The sequence below is a fragment of the Taurulus bubalis genome (assembly GCF_910589615.1).
Source record: "Taurulus bubalis genome assembly, chromosome: 4".
NCBI classification, from domain to species: Eukaryota; Metazoa; Chordata; class Actinopteri; order Perciformes; family Cottidae; genus Taurulus; species Taurulus bubalis.
The window spans coordinates 23098453-23113031 of NC_136592.1; positions in this window are offsets into that span (position 1 = coordinate 23098453).

A 14579-nucleotide genomic window follows, 5' to 3' on the forward strand; every position below is an offset into this window, starting at 1 on the left:
CATTTAATGCCTGCAAATGCATGTAATGTAAGTGATCTTAGAGATGAAGCCTGCTGGACTCATTTTAAGTTGTCCTAGAAAACGGTGTAAGCTAAATAATGATGATGTGGAGGTAAGTTGGACTCATTCGTGCACATAGCAGCACACTGGCAGAGGAATCCAAGTCATGAGGGATTCATTTAACAAATATTCCAGCAGTCCAGCAAAGTATCTAGGATCCCATTCCACTGTGTTTCTAACAGCCCTTGATGCCATACGTGCCTAGAATGAACAATAGTGTATTTCTGCGGGTGGCCAGTAGGGGGCACTGATATAATACAGGACCCTGCCAATCTGTTATGCCTGGCTGGCCCACAGAGATGTTTGCAGTAATTTAGTTCCACTGCCAATATATAAATAGGAATTCTGCTGTTAGCACAAAAGAGCGGGGGGGGGGAAAACATACTGCCGAATGAATGTGAATTGCTCCCCTGCTCCCATTTCAACATCAAAGTAATCAAGGAAAACAAGCTTTTTTAATCGAAAGTATGCAATTAGAATAAAGCAGAACTGTCCTGGCTGTGCACATTGCCAGAATGAAGAGATTAAATGGGTGAAGAGAGAGTGGAAGCACAATCAGTGTAGCAGCAGCCTTCGGACTGCAGTCAGAACAGATAATGTAACACCTTTCATTTCTGTCCTATACTGTTACGCCAAAGACTGACTCAATTCTGGAAGATTCAAGGACAGAGACAGAAACGCCAATCATTAGACAGTAGCGTGAACACTTTGTAGAAACAGCTATTAATAAAAAGATCATTTTGTTATAATTAGTTACAACACTAAAACACCTGAGATGTTTCTAATCTTACTGCCTGCTTACTGAGTTACCGCTGCACTTCTACTCCATCCCCATGAGGAATTACACAGGAAAAATAGCGATGTATGTTACAAGGAATTGTCAAGAGAGTATGGTAAATTGTCTGTTACAATATAGAACAAATTTGTTTCTGGAGCATTTATGCCTTGTACACCCCTCCACCCCACCCACCCACGCGCACACATCAATACAAACTCGACACCGCTATCTATAGGCACACCCCATGCTGTCCTATCCTATGCAGTGTCAAAACAATGATAAACATTTGGCTGCTATAGGAGTGCTCTGGAAACCAGCCAAGCTGAATGGGCTGTTTTGTTTCACTGAACAATAGCTCTGCTTAAAGTACTTAACAGCTGTGCTATGCTCTGGGTTCCCCACGGACCAAGAACAACATACTAGCAAGTGTATCTTGGTGCATTTCTTATCCAACCAGGAGTGTGTTTAGTGACTTTCAGAATGTAGTAATCTTTTGTTTTAGTTTTTTATGAAGAGGGTTGACAATTGCCATTTAAAGCCTGTTTAAATATTTTCAAGACTATCAATTAGCATCTGCAATTATGACCATTTTGTCAAAGTTTTGCTTATAGAACAGTACATTTTTAATAAAAGACTTCAATATAATTTTGGAATCCAGCACTTTTTTCCTGTTGGTAAGCAATGCTTATCTGATGGCTTTACACACTGAAATAATTGTTCCCTTTCAGTCTCCATTCCTGTGTCTCTACCGGTTGGCATTATCTCAGAACTACATCTGTTTTCTCTGTCAGGAAATGTATTGCACCCACAAATTACACCAGACTGAGGATGATTAAAATAGAGTTATACTCTGCAAGAATGAATCAACATAAAAGGAATGTTTAGCTGGTCTTCGGGGGCTTTGCTGATGTCAATGTCCAACTGAAGAATGCAAATAGCCCACAACTTAGCATACCTATGGCTATCTTGAATCAGGGGTATCTGTAAAGATATAAAACAAAGAGCATACTGTATATATAATAATAGCTTTGTGAGTTGCATACACATACATACCCTAACTGCCACAGATAGGAGAAGTAGAAGTATGAGATATACCATACATATAGACAGTTGTTGTTATTATTTTAATTTACCTCAGTAGATCTCTGTTTAAACCTGCCTCTGTCCTCACTCTCCCACCCTGGATTCCTGAACACATTCACTTCTAGTAGATCAGTCACTGAGGCATCACTGTGTACAGGTCAACTTCACTCTCCACAGGCATGGACCTACCGGCTGTCATTTTAGATCGATTTCTCCCCGAAGCCCAGTGTAATAAACACTTGAGAGAGTCTCAGGTTTGGTGATGTGTGAGTGTAATGAGGCTCTGTCACATGACTGACAAGTAATGCCCCTGTCTCTTCTTTTGTGATTCAGATGATCCCTGTGGAAACCATGTCCATCTTCCTGTCTCCATAGCAGTCATTACTGTTAAAAGTCCTCTCTCCATGTAGACAAACAGTGAGTCACTCTTACAATCACAAGGTAATACCAGAGTTGTTATAGGTTTATGCAGATTGCCTGGACAGCAAGTTATCTCAAGCTTGGCAAAGTGTTTGTTTTTTCTTTATCTAATGCCATACATATTGTGTACAGAAGTAGTAGATACAATTCCACTGACTTGGGAACTACCGATGCTAAATTGTTTATCATGGTAAATATAATGTCTTAATTTGGCTAAGGGTCTGTTTTTTTTGGTTAAGTGTCTGTTTTGTTGTCTCTTCTTTGTGGCTGAGTTTTGTGTTTTCATTTCAGCGGGCACATTATTTTATGCTGCGCTTACTGTCAATCACCTGACACCCACGGGAAGAAATGGAAGTCTCTGCCAGAAAACAATACCTCAAACAATAACAATAATAAAACTTCAACATGTCACCTTGCAAACTTGTCACATCCATGTCTTCTTATTTAGACTTTTTTTGTTCAGCGAGACAGCACTTAATTCTAAGATAGTGTTTTACAGAGTAAAGTTTGTCTTTAAAAATAATAATAATGAAATAATAAAAAATGTGGCATGAATTGCAAAATGGGAAATATAAACTAGATACAGACAGTTTAGCAAATAGGCTTTGAGATGACACCACCATTGTCTTTTTAATATTATATAAGTGGCAGTGGAGTAAACACTGCTTGGAGCTGTATGTCATGCCGTCATTTCCTTACACATATCTTGGTCCGTAGTTGGGGGTCCAACTTTCAGCCTCCTTTCCCTCCTCCTTTCTATGGTAAACATCCCCCCATACCCACTTCATTTAGAGCTTAAACAAGAAGCCACACTACTTGTAATTAATTTGATTGGCTTAATTAGCTATAAAGCCAATCAAATTAATTACAAGTAGTGTGGCTGTATATTTAAAACATTGCATCATGAACTGCTTTGTTAAGTGTCCATGTACCCTGGTTTAAAGCTACAGGACACACTTCCCAAATATTAGTTTTGGTAGTCTTATCATTGACTCAATGTAATCAATACTTCATCAAGACTTTTCAGATGTTTTGCTACCATGTTTCATGTTTCTTTTGTTCTACAGCTTGTAATTACTAAGTCACATGTGGAGCGTTTCTAAATATTGATGACTACTGTATGTACACTGGGCATTGTCTTTAATGTGTGACTGACACAGTATGACGTATACATACAATTAAATGACATAGTATACATACAAAATTAATTATTTTATGTTGAGTTTTATGTTTGTGTTGAGTGGTGCAGTAAGAGAAAAACTTTGTTCCACTATGCCAGACATGAATTGAGCTGTGTTCATCACAAGATAAACTGTGGCACTGGTGATCAGTGTCCTCTTTCAGCTGGAAATACAACAATGTTTGGATGCTTGGGAAATACAATCTAAGTGGAAGTAAGTTTAAACTATTCTGCTCCTTGGCTATATGTTGGTCACTCTAAAAATCATTAAATGACATGCTTACAACACAGTTTATAAAAAATGTGATACTGTGCACACGTATTGGTACACAGAATAAGATGTGCACTACTATTGCCCTCATGTTGTTGGGGATAGCGTACGTTTTCTGACATTTGGGGTCAATACAGAACAAAAATAGTACAGACTGAGGAAGAACAGTAAATTATGAATAATTTTGACTTGTGTAGTCAAAAGATTTATCACACTACATTAAGTCATCTTTGTTGTTGGAATACAAGGACTTAGCAATCACAATGCTATTAGTTTGTATTATTTCTTGAAATCGTATTATTTGCACCATACATAACATGTATGTTAATTCATTAAATATCTCTTTATCTTAAGTCAATCTACATCACTGGACTGTATGCATCTACTTGTAGAAAGCCAACTGCAGTTGTATCAGACAGAAGCACATACAGAAGCTAGTGGAAAGCAAGTTGCAGATATGGCATTTCAGCATTGGGACCTATGATGTAAAATCCCCCATTTCCATCAAGAACTTCGGTTAAATTGTGCTAACAGTGCTAGCAGTGCTAGCCACCGCACAACTACAACAACCATCTTCCATGTAATAGAAGAGAAATTATAATAAGTCAGTCACTGGGGCAAGCTGCGCTCTATAACCTTTAGTGCAAGGTAATGTAAATGTTTAGTGCACTTCTTAATATGCCCATAATCGCGAGTTGCTCCAGTGAATTGCTCTGCAGTAAATGTGTAGAACTGTGCAAAGGTGAGGCAGGGCGTGAAACACAGCACACAGGTGCAGTCAACAAAGTGGAAATAATAAAACTCCTCAGTTAACTGATTATTTTTTTCAACACAGCAATCATTTTAGAATTTAATTTAAAAAGATGAAGTATTCCCTCAATACACAGGCATACCGGCAAGCAGCTGAAACATAGTGAACGCGCACACCACTGTGTATGTCCTCCAACCTCAACCCCTTGTTCCCTCTTTATCGTATGCACCAATCGTCCCTTTCACTCCCAGAGCGAGGGGACCTCATTAAGGCAGGTTAAGACAACCCACTAATAGTTCCTCTTTGTGCTAATAACACGGGGTCACCTAATATTATACACTGCTTTGTTCCATTCATCCAGCTATTTATCATGTATTATTAACGGCCATGTATCATGAAATCACTGCTATAATCATAATGATGTTCCCGTGGCCTAGGTTAAGACAGGCAACTCTCAGCGTGATAGCAGGTGACTTATTATGGGCAGGAGAGTAGGAGAGCTCACCATCTGATGAATATTTCACTGCAAACTGAGTTACATGCAGTAGCAAATCAGTGTCAAGCTGTGTTGGACTTTTGTTTGGATGTGTTGTGTGCACCACGGTGTGAATAACATGCTGCTGCTTCTGAATTAAACATGGTCTCATGTATGTTACAAGAAAAGGGATGTGTTCCTTGCATGTATTTATCTTCAGAAACTTCACCAATTATGTTATTCAGTCACTTGAAATGAGTGCAGCAGTGATCAACATTATGAACAATTTTATTAATTTGTATTTTAAGTACAAAATACCTATGTTGATAGAGGAAGTAAATATCTCCGCAGAATAGTTATGCAGAAGATAACAGGGGCCTACTGTAGCTGCCTCTCAAGCCAGTTTATATTTTGTATCTGTATTTCAAAACCATGTGTGCTATATTTGTTTGAATAAAGCAAAGGTTTGTCTCAAATGTGCGGACTTCAGTATTCTTATTTATCAGTGTTCCTAATATTCAGAGGCCAAGGGCCAATACTCAGTAGCGTTTCAGTATCTGCTTAGAATATGAAGCATGCTGTTAAATCACATGCAGACCTTTTCTAGACTTCGGGAATCTTGCCTCAATAAAGCCTCGGCCATTGTGATGGGCAACGTTGCATTGCCAAGCAGGCAAGCTGATGTGATTTAACATAATTTGAATAATGCCATTCATGGAAATGTGCATGTGTGATGAAAATTTAATGGAGCTCGGGATAACAACTGCTCCTCAATTACGATAGCTTCCTCCAAGACTCTGAGGCCTCAATCTTATCATGGCTTATATCATTACTGTACTATCATTGTTTTTATTGGACTTACTTAATTATCTATTGTTGCAGAATAGCAAAAATCTGCAACGCATACTTTTCTCCTCACTCAGAGCTAGTTCTGCAAACTCATAATGTTCTTTCACATGGATGTGGGCATGTCTGAATAAATTTGTATCGTAACCGCAGTAATATAAACGTCATGGTTTCATAACCGTAAGCGTTAAAAAAGCTACGATAACCTAATTCCTGCATTGTGCCATGTGAAAAAGTCTCACGAGACGGGTTGTTTGAGTGTGCGGTGAAATCTCATTTAACATGTTAGAGTGCCCCGAATTGTGTGGATTTTGTGATAATCGTGCCACTCAGCTGAAGCATTGAGATGAAGAGCTGTAAAAATGTCAGAGCAAACCCACATTCCAGCCTCATACCCGCCCAAAAAGTCCCTTAAATTGTCAGTGTTGGAGCATTGTGGATATATTAGATGACCAGGGAGTCATGTGAGCCGCAGATCAATTACAAAGTTTAACCATCAAAAAAAGTGTTACTGCTGTTCGTTATTGGCTAATATTCGGTAAAAATATGTAATCTTGAGATCCATCTATAGATCTACAATACTGTTATTATTGATAAATAATTTTGAAAACCGTGAACCGTGATATTTTCTTCTGACAATAACATCGCTACATTGGTCACAGGGATGCGGTTGTCTTACTGCTGTTTGTAAAACCAAGAAATAATTTCAGCCATTGACATGGAAATTGAACGTTACATTTAAAGTAAGAAACGGCAATAATAAAGGTGGGGTTGTGCTAAAGTTAGTAAGACATGGAGGGAGGGAACATAAAAAGCTGCTCAAATTTTACCATTAATCTCAGTTTCTCATGAATGTGGCATTTTCAAAATGACAAGCTCTCAAATCTCCTCACCTTAAACTGGCCTCATCCATTTCCAAAACATGTTCAACCATCAACCATGTTTTAAAGATGTATGACTTTGCATGGCAGTGAACTGCTTGCAGACCACTTCTAGACCATCTATTGCAGATGTGGGATTAGAGTTGATTTACATAACAGGGTACTTTCAGCCAAGCAGTTTTATTGGTCTAAAATATTTCCCAGCAGTGCGGATGATACCCATAAAGCAGGACAAGCTATTCGTTATTATAATTCATCTCGTCGAAACCAGGAAACTCGTCAATAATATTTTCGATTTTTGCCTTTAAGATGTTGTGTGTCTTGAAGTCCTATCCCTAAAAAAAATTGACTGACACTAAAATGTTTATGGAGGTAGTAATGCAAACTGAGTTTCCCTTATCTATCAAAGCAATACTTTAAATGAACATAGCATTCCAGTTGAGGGCTTAAACTGCAGTCTCACTCATTATTAGGATCAGTCTACTGATCAACAACTATGATTATCAGACTCCTGCAATCCCCTCACGTCATCTGTAACTCTCCAACCTTGCCTGTGGGTGTGTGCTAGTGAAAATGCGATACTAAATGTTTAGTGTCTAGCTCACACATACTTTAACCCCATCATCTGTCTAATCAAGCAATGCAGGCCAAGAAGCCTCATTTTTCCCTTCGCCCTCACTTCCTCAGAGATTACAAGACCAATTAGACTGCTGTTTCCTGACATTCTCCCATCAAAGCTGTGAAGCGTTTGGTTTTATTTTTCACATCAAACGGATATTATTCTTTTGTTTCTCCTTTCAAATCAACATCTACCCTGAGGATGTGTGAGTTTTCACTTTCATTTTCCTTTTTATACCCAGAGTCAAAATCTTCTCTGAACCCAGCCATAATGGAAATGGCAAAGCAGACAAAAGACAACAAGGAGAGTGTTCCCAGTAGCACTCCAGAGATACCAAATTGTTTCTTTCCTTTTTTTCCTTTTGTGCATCATTGCTTATTATTCCAACACAATGTATGATAAAAGCTAAATCTAAAGGCAGCACCTAGTAGTTTTATGTGGGGAGCACATCGCTCCACAACACCATATTCATGTATTTGGCGTAAAGGTTTAAAAATGTAGGATCCAAGTGCATTATAGATAATAATGTTTTTAATATGAGATCCCCTTTCCTCCTTTGAGACATCTGTCTGTCCTGATTTATCAGAAATTATTGATAACAGCTGGATTTTGAATTAAAATACCTAGAGAAAATAAGGGGGAGAGCGGAGAAAATAATCTAAAAAAAGGGTGCAATAAAACGATAGTTGTGATAAGTACACAAACACTACTGACTTCCTGTCAAATCTATACCGGATTCCTGCTGATGGGTTTGCAAAGAAACCATTCCATATGTGTAAAATACATTTAAACTGTAATCAATATATATATATATATATATATATATATATATATATATCAATACAATCTGAAGATATCAGAACACCTCGGCTAAACATGATCTATTCATGTAGTATATTAAGAAGAGTTCAAAGACAACGGGGAACTGTAAAGCTCACCCAGCTATTCTAATTTTCTTTTCTTTTCAAAGAAAACATGACTTATTGAAGGGATGTACACAGTATTTGATTGATCTATTTGTATATGTATATGTGACTAGGTGTATGAACAGGGACATAGACTATGTCTGTTTGCTGTTTTTATTGTATATTCTCATGAGGAATGGATTTCCTAACAACAAACTAAATATGCATCTTTGCATCTTTAAAGTATTAACCTGTAAAATTAAGTTTTTCTTGAAGCTTGTAGCAAAGGTTAGATGACACACTGCACCATATATGCATAAAATAAACTCAAAGTAGTCTATTTGCTTTACTTTGGTGAGTGTTAAAGGAAGTAAAAGGCTTTTTAAGAACCTGTTAAGCTGCAGCTATAGTGGTGTTCCTGCCTCCCCCGATCTCCGCAATGAAGGCAGTGAGAAAAATGCTTTCATAATCAGTACGAATGACAGCCCAAAACTACAAAAACAAGACTCAGATTGTTTCAAAGGAGAAGAGATTTTTCCTCTGTAGTAAAACAGCTTGAAAGCTAAGGGCCAGTAGCCTTTGAAGCTTAGTGTCCATCCAATTAAAGTATTGGAAAACTTTAATCAAAAGGTACTTTGCAAACAGTATTGAAGCAATTACCCACAATCCCATTTTCAAAGTGCTCAACTATGCCATGGATGCAACTCCTAGTTTTTACACTGATTATTCCCACGAGAAATTGAACAAAACAAAGCAGATCTCACTCCATCCAAAAATGTGTCATGTTTTAAAGCAACGGAAAGTAATTGCCATGGTATATTTATCAAAAGGTCTCCTGCAATTGCTATACCAAGTGTAAATGATTCTCAATAAGGAATAACCGATAATATCCACACAGTTGAGTCTACATGGTTCTCTTTTCAACGCTAGCAGATGCTCTGAATGTCCTCACCTTTTATAAGAAAGTCATACATCCTGAATCAGCAATTAACATGAGGCAATTTTAAGATGTTTAAACAAACAACCAGAGGATAGAATAGCCATGTTTTCTTAAACCCTGATCTAATCCCACATTCAGCCCAACTCAGCAGCATCTGTAAAACAGATCCGACATGATCCACCATACAGCAACCATCTTCATTCCATTAACCAAACATAGCAGTGAAGCAAAACTCTAGGTTAAATGAAGGGGCTGGGCAGGCTGTACCATCCATCCTTGACACCCAACTAGTAGAGGGTGTCACTGTTGACAGCTCTCATACTACATGATGATGAGCCAGTGGTGCAGAGGTGAACTGAGAACGAGTGCTGTGTTGCTATATGACCTCTGGGATGAAAATACTTAATCACAAAGAACATGATTTCTTTTTTCGTATCAGCTACATGGCTAAACTGTAAATGTATTTATTTACGTGCAAACATGTGAATTTAGGTTTTATTTCAATTCATCTGAATTGTAGTTAGAATGCTGTTGATCATTTAATGGAAATATATATGATTTATATCAAGAGATTCAGGCAGAATATTTGTATTTTGACTGGAAAGAGCACCTACTATTTAGGAGGTATGTTCAATTGACAATTGAAGGTTTTCTAGAGTATCCTGTCCCTAAATAATTAATTAAACAGCAATCGACTATCTATTAACAAATGCACAAATTGCTGGATCCAAAGGTTATTAAAAGCATTGTATCAATGCACATAATCTGCACAGGGCTAACATGCACACTCAAATTATCCTACATTGGCTGATTTTAAAGTCTCCGTCTGACTCATGGCATTGGTATTAAACAAAATCGTACAGAAAATCCATCCAAACTACTACAAACTACTACCCACTAGATCCTATCAGTACGAGAGCATGTTTTTCTTCTTTCCATCACAGACCTCTATCTTCCTCTTAATTTTCATAAAAGACCTGACCTTTATAGAAACAGGTTCAAAGCTGAACTCCAATTTCAAAATATACATATTAATAGCAATCTTAAGGTCAAACACGGATAATATTTCTGCAGAAAACCAGCAGTGGGACATTTGTGATTTCTTGGGGCACCGGATGTTAGGTAATGGAAGTCAAAAGTTAGAGAATGTTGTCCTTTCCTGAATTTAAATGTTGAACATTAAAACAGGGCTGTTTTTTATTTATTTATTTAGGGTTCAGTATGTGATATGTTTGAGCAGAGGGAATCTTGCTAAAAAATAACGAACCAAGTCTGCTAGTCTTGATTAAGTAACACACATAATTGGCAGCATATGCTTACAAATAAAGTGGGAGCTAAAGCATCGCTTGCAGATTAAGCTCTTATGCTTCGTTTGATTTACATTACTGTAACATCAAGTATGCACAAAACAACTAACAACAACAAAGATGTCTCTGACAAAACAGAATAACTTAGCAACTTAGTAACTTAGCAAAATAGCTTTCTCAAATGTAATTAGTATGTTCTTGGGCAGTCCAATTCTTGGAGAGTCCAATCTTAACAATCTTAAAGCAGGAAATTGCCTCCAAAGCAAAGGAGCCAAGGCTGTTTAATTAATTTGACTTTGTAACAAATAGTAGCGTTGAGGATTCAATATTGAATCTGTAAAGACATAGCAACAACACACAAGTTGATTTGTTATGAAAGTGGACATGTTTATAATAACTGAGGTTTTTCCTTACATTTATTGCCCATCTGTATGCATTTTAGGGTTAGTTGGTCATTTTGATGGCAAGGGTTTGTGTCATTCTTTACACATTCCTCAAGAATAAACCACAAGAACAGATTTCCCACATGCTGCGACTATGGGTTTAAATTAGTTACAATTATCTTCCTTTATTCAGGCAGTTCCTTTTTAGTCATTTTTGGACATGAGCTGTTAGTGGTTTTGTGTTTATATTTGGATACCTTCCGATTGTATTAAAGTGCTATTTCCTACTGCTCTGGCAATTATTGCACAGTGCATGTCTAAATCTATGAGATTTGAAATTCCCTATTAAGTATTTTTATTTACCACCATATCAGAAAGATTGTTGCGATGGTTTGATTTTTTTTTTTTGAGAGGCAACAACATTTCCCTCCAGTTGAACTGATAAGATAAAGTAAATGATATCAATAATTAACTGAAAGCTCATGATTTGTATTATTTTCTATAAAAGTTTAATTATGGATACAAATTATTCAAACGGCTGCGATATCTATGGTACCCAGAGTTGCCAATTATAGATACAACCAGATTACATAATTTACAGCGATGAAAACCTTTTCTGCAGTCTTTTACAACATTACTAAATTTTTTTCCTACAGCTCAACCAATTAGTCAGTAGTTAGTAGTATTCAACTGGAAACACTTCCACAGCTATCAGTTCTGAAAAAGGTATGCTCCAGGGATGTTTGACACATGGTGGAGGGATTGAGTCCTGCTCAGCGCTGAGAGAAAGTCTCCCTTGTTAAGTAAATGGAAGGGTCCTGGGTCCCTCTCCCTAATGGTATGGCGTCACTACTGGGAGCACAAAGCAGTGCCCTGAATACCAATGGGAGGCTGCTGGGTCCTTGAAGGAAACACAACTACCAGCAGACAAACACTGCCAATTAGCAGAGGGCCCCTACTCATCAGCCATGTGTTCACATCTGATTAACAGAACACATTCACTGCATCAGGTCCAGGCAGACACAAAACATTTCCCCTGGGCACTTGGTTCTCTCCTCATATCCTTATTTATGTCTATTAAAAAGGCTTTATTAAGATGCTAACTGCGAGACCATTCTATGGAGTGTTGTGGAAACGGGAGGAGAAAAGGAGCAAACCGGTTACTGTTTTGCCCTTTTGTTTCCTTCAATAAGAGATTTCTACCAAAGGCCTGAACAAAAATCATGCGCTTGGTTTTGCCTTCTTGAACACATTCTGAAGAGGGCAGGAACTGACAATCGACCAGTTTTTAATGGCTGCATACTTTTTTGTTTTGCTTGTCTTGAGTAGCTTGTGTAAAGTGTGATGAAAAAAGTCTCTTGTCCTGCCCAAAGGTGAGGCATTGTACTGCTGATGATGCAGCTGCCTCTCAAAACTCAGGAAAAAAAAATCACCTGGCAAGCAGGTCAATAACACAGAAGCCTTCTTAAACCTCCCCTTTCAAAAATATTTCATGTCATTTAACACTATTTCTAGTTTCATTCAGATTATGCTCCTGGAAATATGTTTACGCTCGGGAACCGAATCCTGGATTGGATGATGCTGTGCAAGGTGAACAACATATGTTCATATTTTGTATGTTTTAAACTCAATTTTAATTGTTTAATAAGAATTGCAAGCACACAAGTGCGTCAAGGTTTTCTTCTCTGCTCCGATCGCCAGCATCTGTTTGCTGTCGGTGCAGCCACCTCGTAATCACAAAAGGCGATACTTCTAAATATCAATCATACATGTTCTTTATAAACATTATGGGTGTTTCTCAATGTCACGAAAATGTTCAAGGATGTTGTGTCATCGAATCCCACCGAAGAACTGTTTCAATGTGTTTCAATGAGGATCCTTCGAATTCTACTGCAGACTGAGTCCATCGTTCAATGGATTTTGAAAGATACATGTGTGAAATTCCAGTTATTTCACCTCAGCAGTCCACCAAAATCTGTTTCTGAACCAATTTGAGTCTTGCCTCGCCTCTGTAGGGCCCAACACTGAAGGACTCGTGCTTCCAAGGAAGGATCCTTGTCTTTAAGAAAAACCCAAAGTCAAATTCACCATCATATATCACAAATTACACTTCCTCCATCAGAAAATATTGCTTTAAGTTTAATGTATAACCTGTTACTTCATTAGAGGAAGTTAATTTAGTTTCAGTGTCCACGCTCACACACCTAGAATTCTAAATAAAGAATATGAGTAAACTTTTTCTCAAAAATAAATAATGGTGGTTGTATCATTATGGCTATTCTTATATACATCAGGGGTATAACAATTCTCTGAATCCAAAATGTGACTTTCAGCCTTCAGATCCCGATTCAAACCCTTTTTTTTAACACTTTCATGTAAATGATGTAAGTCCATATGGCCAAATTTAAATAATTAATGAATTATGTCACAACAAAACAGTCAATTGAAAACAAACAACAACAAAAGGAAGATCCACTTGATGGCAGGAGGGTGCTTTCCCAAAACAGCTTGAGTTTCTCAAAGTTTACGAGGTACACCTGAATGCACCATGAGCATGAAGCAAATTTCTGTCAACGTAGCGTTCATTGTTTACTTAACTCAAAAGAAGGCGAAACATTGCAAGTACGTGACTTCAACCGAGCAGGAGAGTTTTGTTGTTTCTCCATTATCTCTACTTCATGAGTGGCCATGGTGTCTCTAAAAGTCCTTCATCCTATTGGAGCACTTTTTTCAGTATTTGTTTAAATTTTCATACGTTGCTCTTTATACCTGTCGGGACGCCACCATACGGTTGAAGCAAAGGAATTGGGCCTGCCTTGCAGTTCAACAGCCTGACTTGAGTTTAACCACAGTAAAACCCACCTGACGTTAAATATGTGTGAGATTTGGTCCAAAACCCAACACTGGGGTCTCATTGGCTGAGGGCCATGGGCCCCATGGGGGATCCCTGTGATACGGCCATGATTTGAGAAAAGTAAAGATTAATTCATTTTAATAAACATTTTACAGCAACACACTGGCATGTTTCATATCATTCTAGCCATAGTAAATCAATTTTTAAGCCATTTAGCTGTGGTCATTATTATCCATTTGTGTGCAAGTGATAGATGTTGTGGGTGAGGGGGGGCACTCAAAAACAGTCTTGTAATTCATAAAGAGCAATTAACCCAATCTGATTTAGCCAATTAAAGAAGAAGAAAGTATGACAGGGTGTTGAATGCATAAATATTCTGTATGCTGGTGTGAAGACAAGATGCTGAAAACCAGACCGGTGTTTTCGGTTCTTTGTTGACATCGCCGTGCCGGCAGCACATGCTTTTAGTGCATGTTCATGAATGTGAGTGTTTCGCCACTCTGCACTGCTCTAAATCTGTAGATACAGCTGAGAGAGTCGACCGACAGCGTCATTGCAGAAGCGTAGCGCCCACCCTTCGGTTACCCCTCAGCTTTGCCAGTACTTTTGCCGTTATAGGCTCTGTGAATGCTATGAGCATCGTTAGCTGAGGGCCGAATCGCCATATTGAAAACCGCTGAGAAGCAATAGAAATGCTCCAATCTCCTATTATGCACCTTTAAAATCATTACTATTATGTCAAGATAGTGTGAAACTACAACATTTCAACCTGTTTCTCCACAGCCATATTGTCTATCAGAAACTAGATTGCTAATTATTTCCTAAG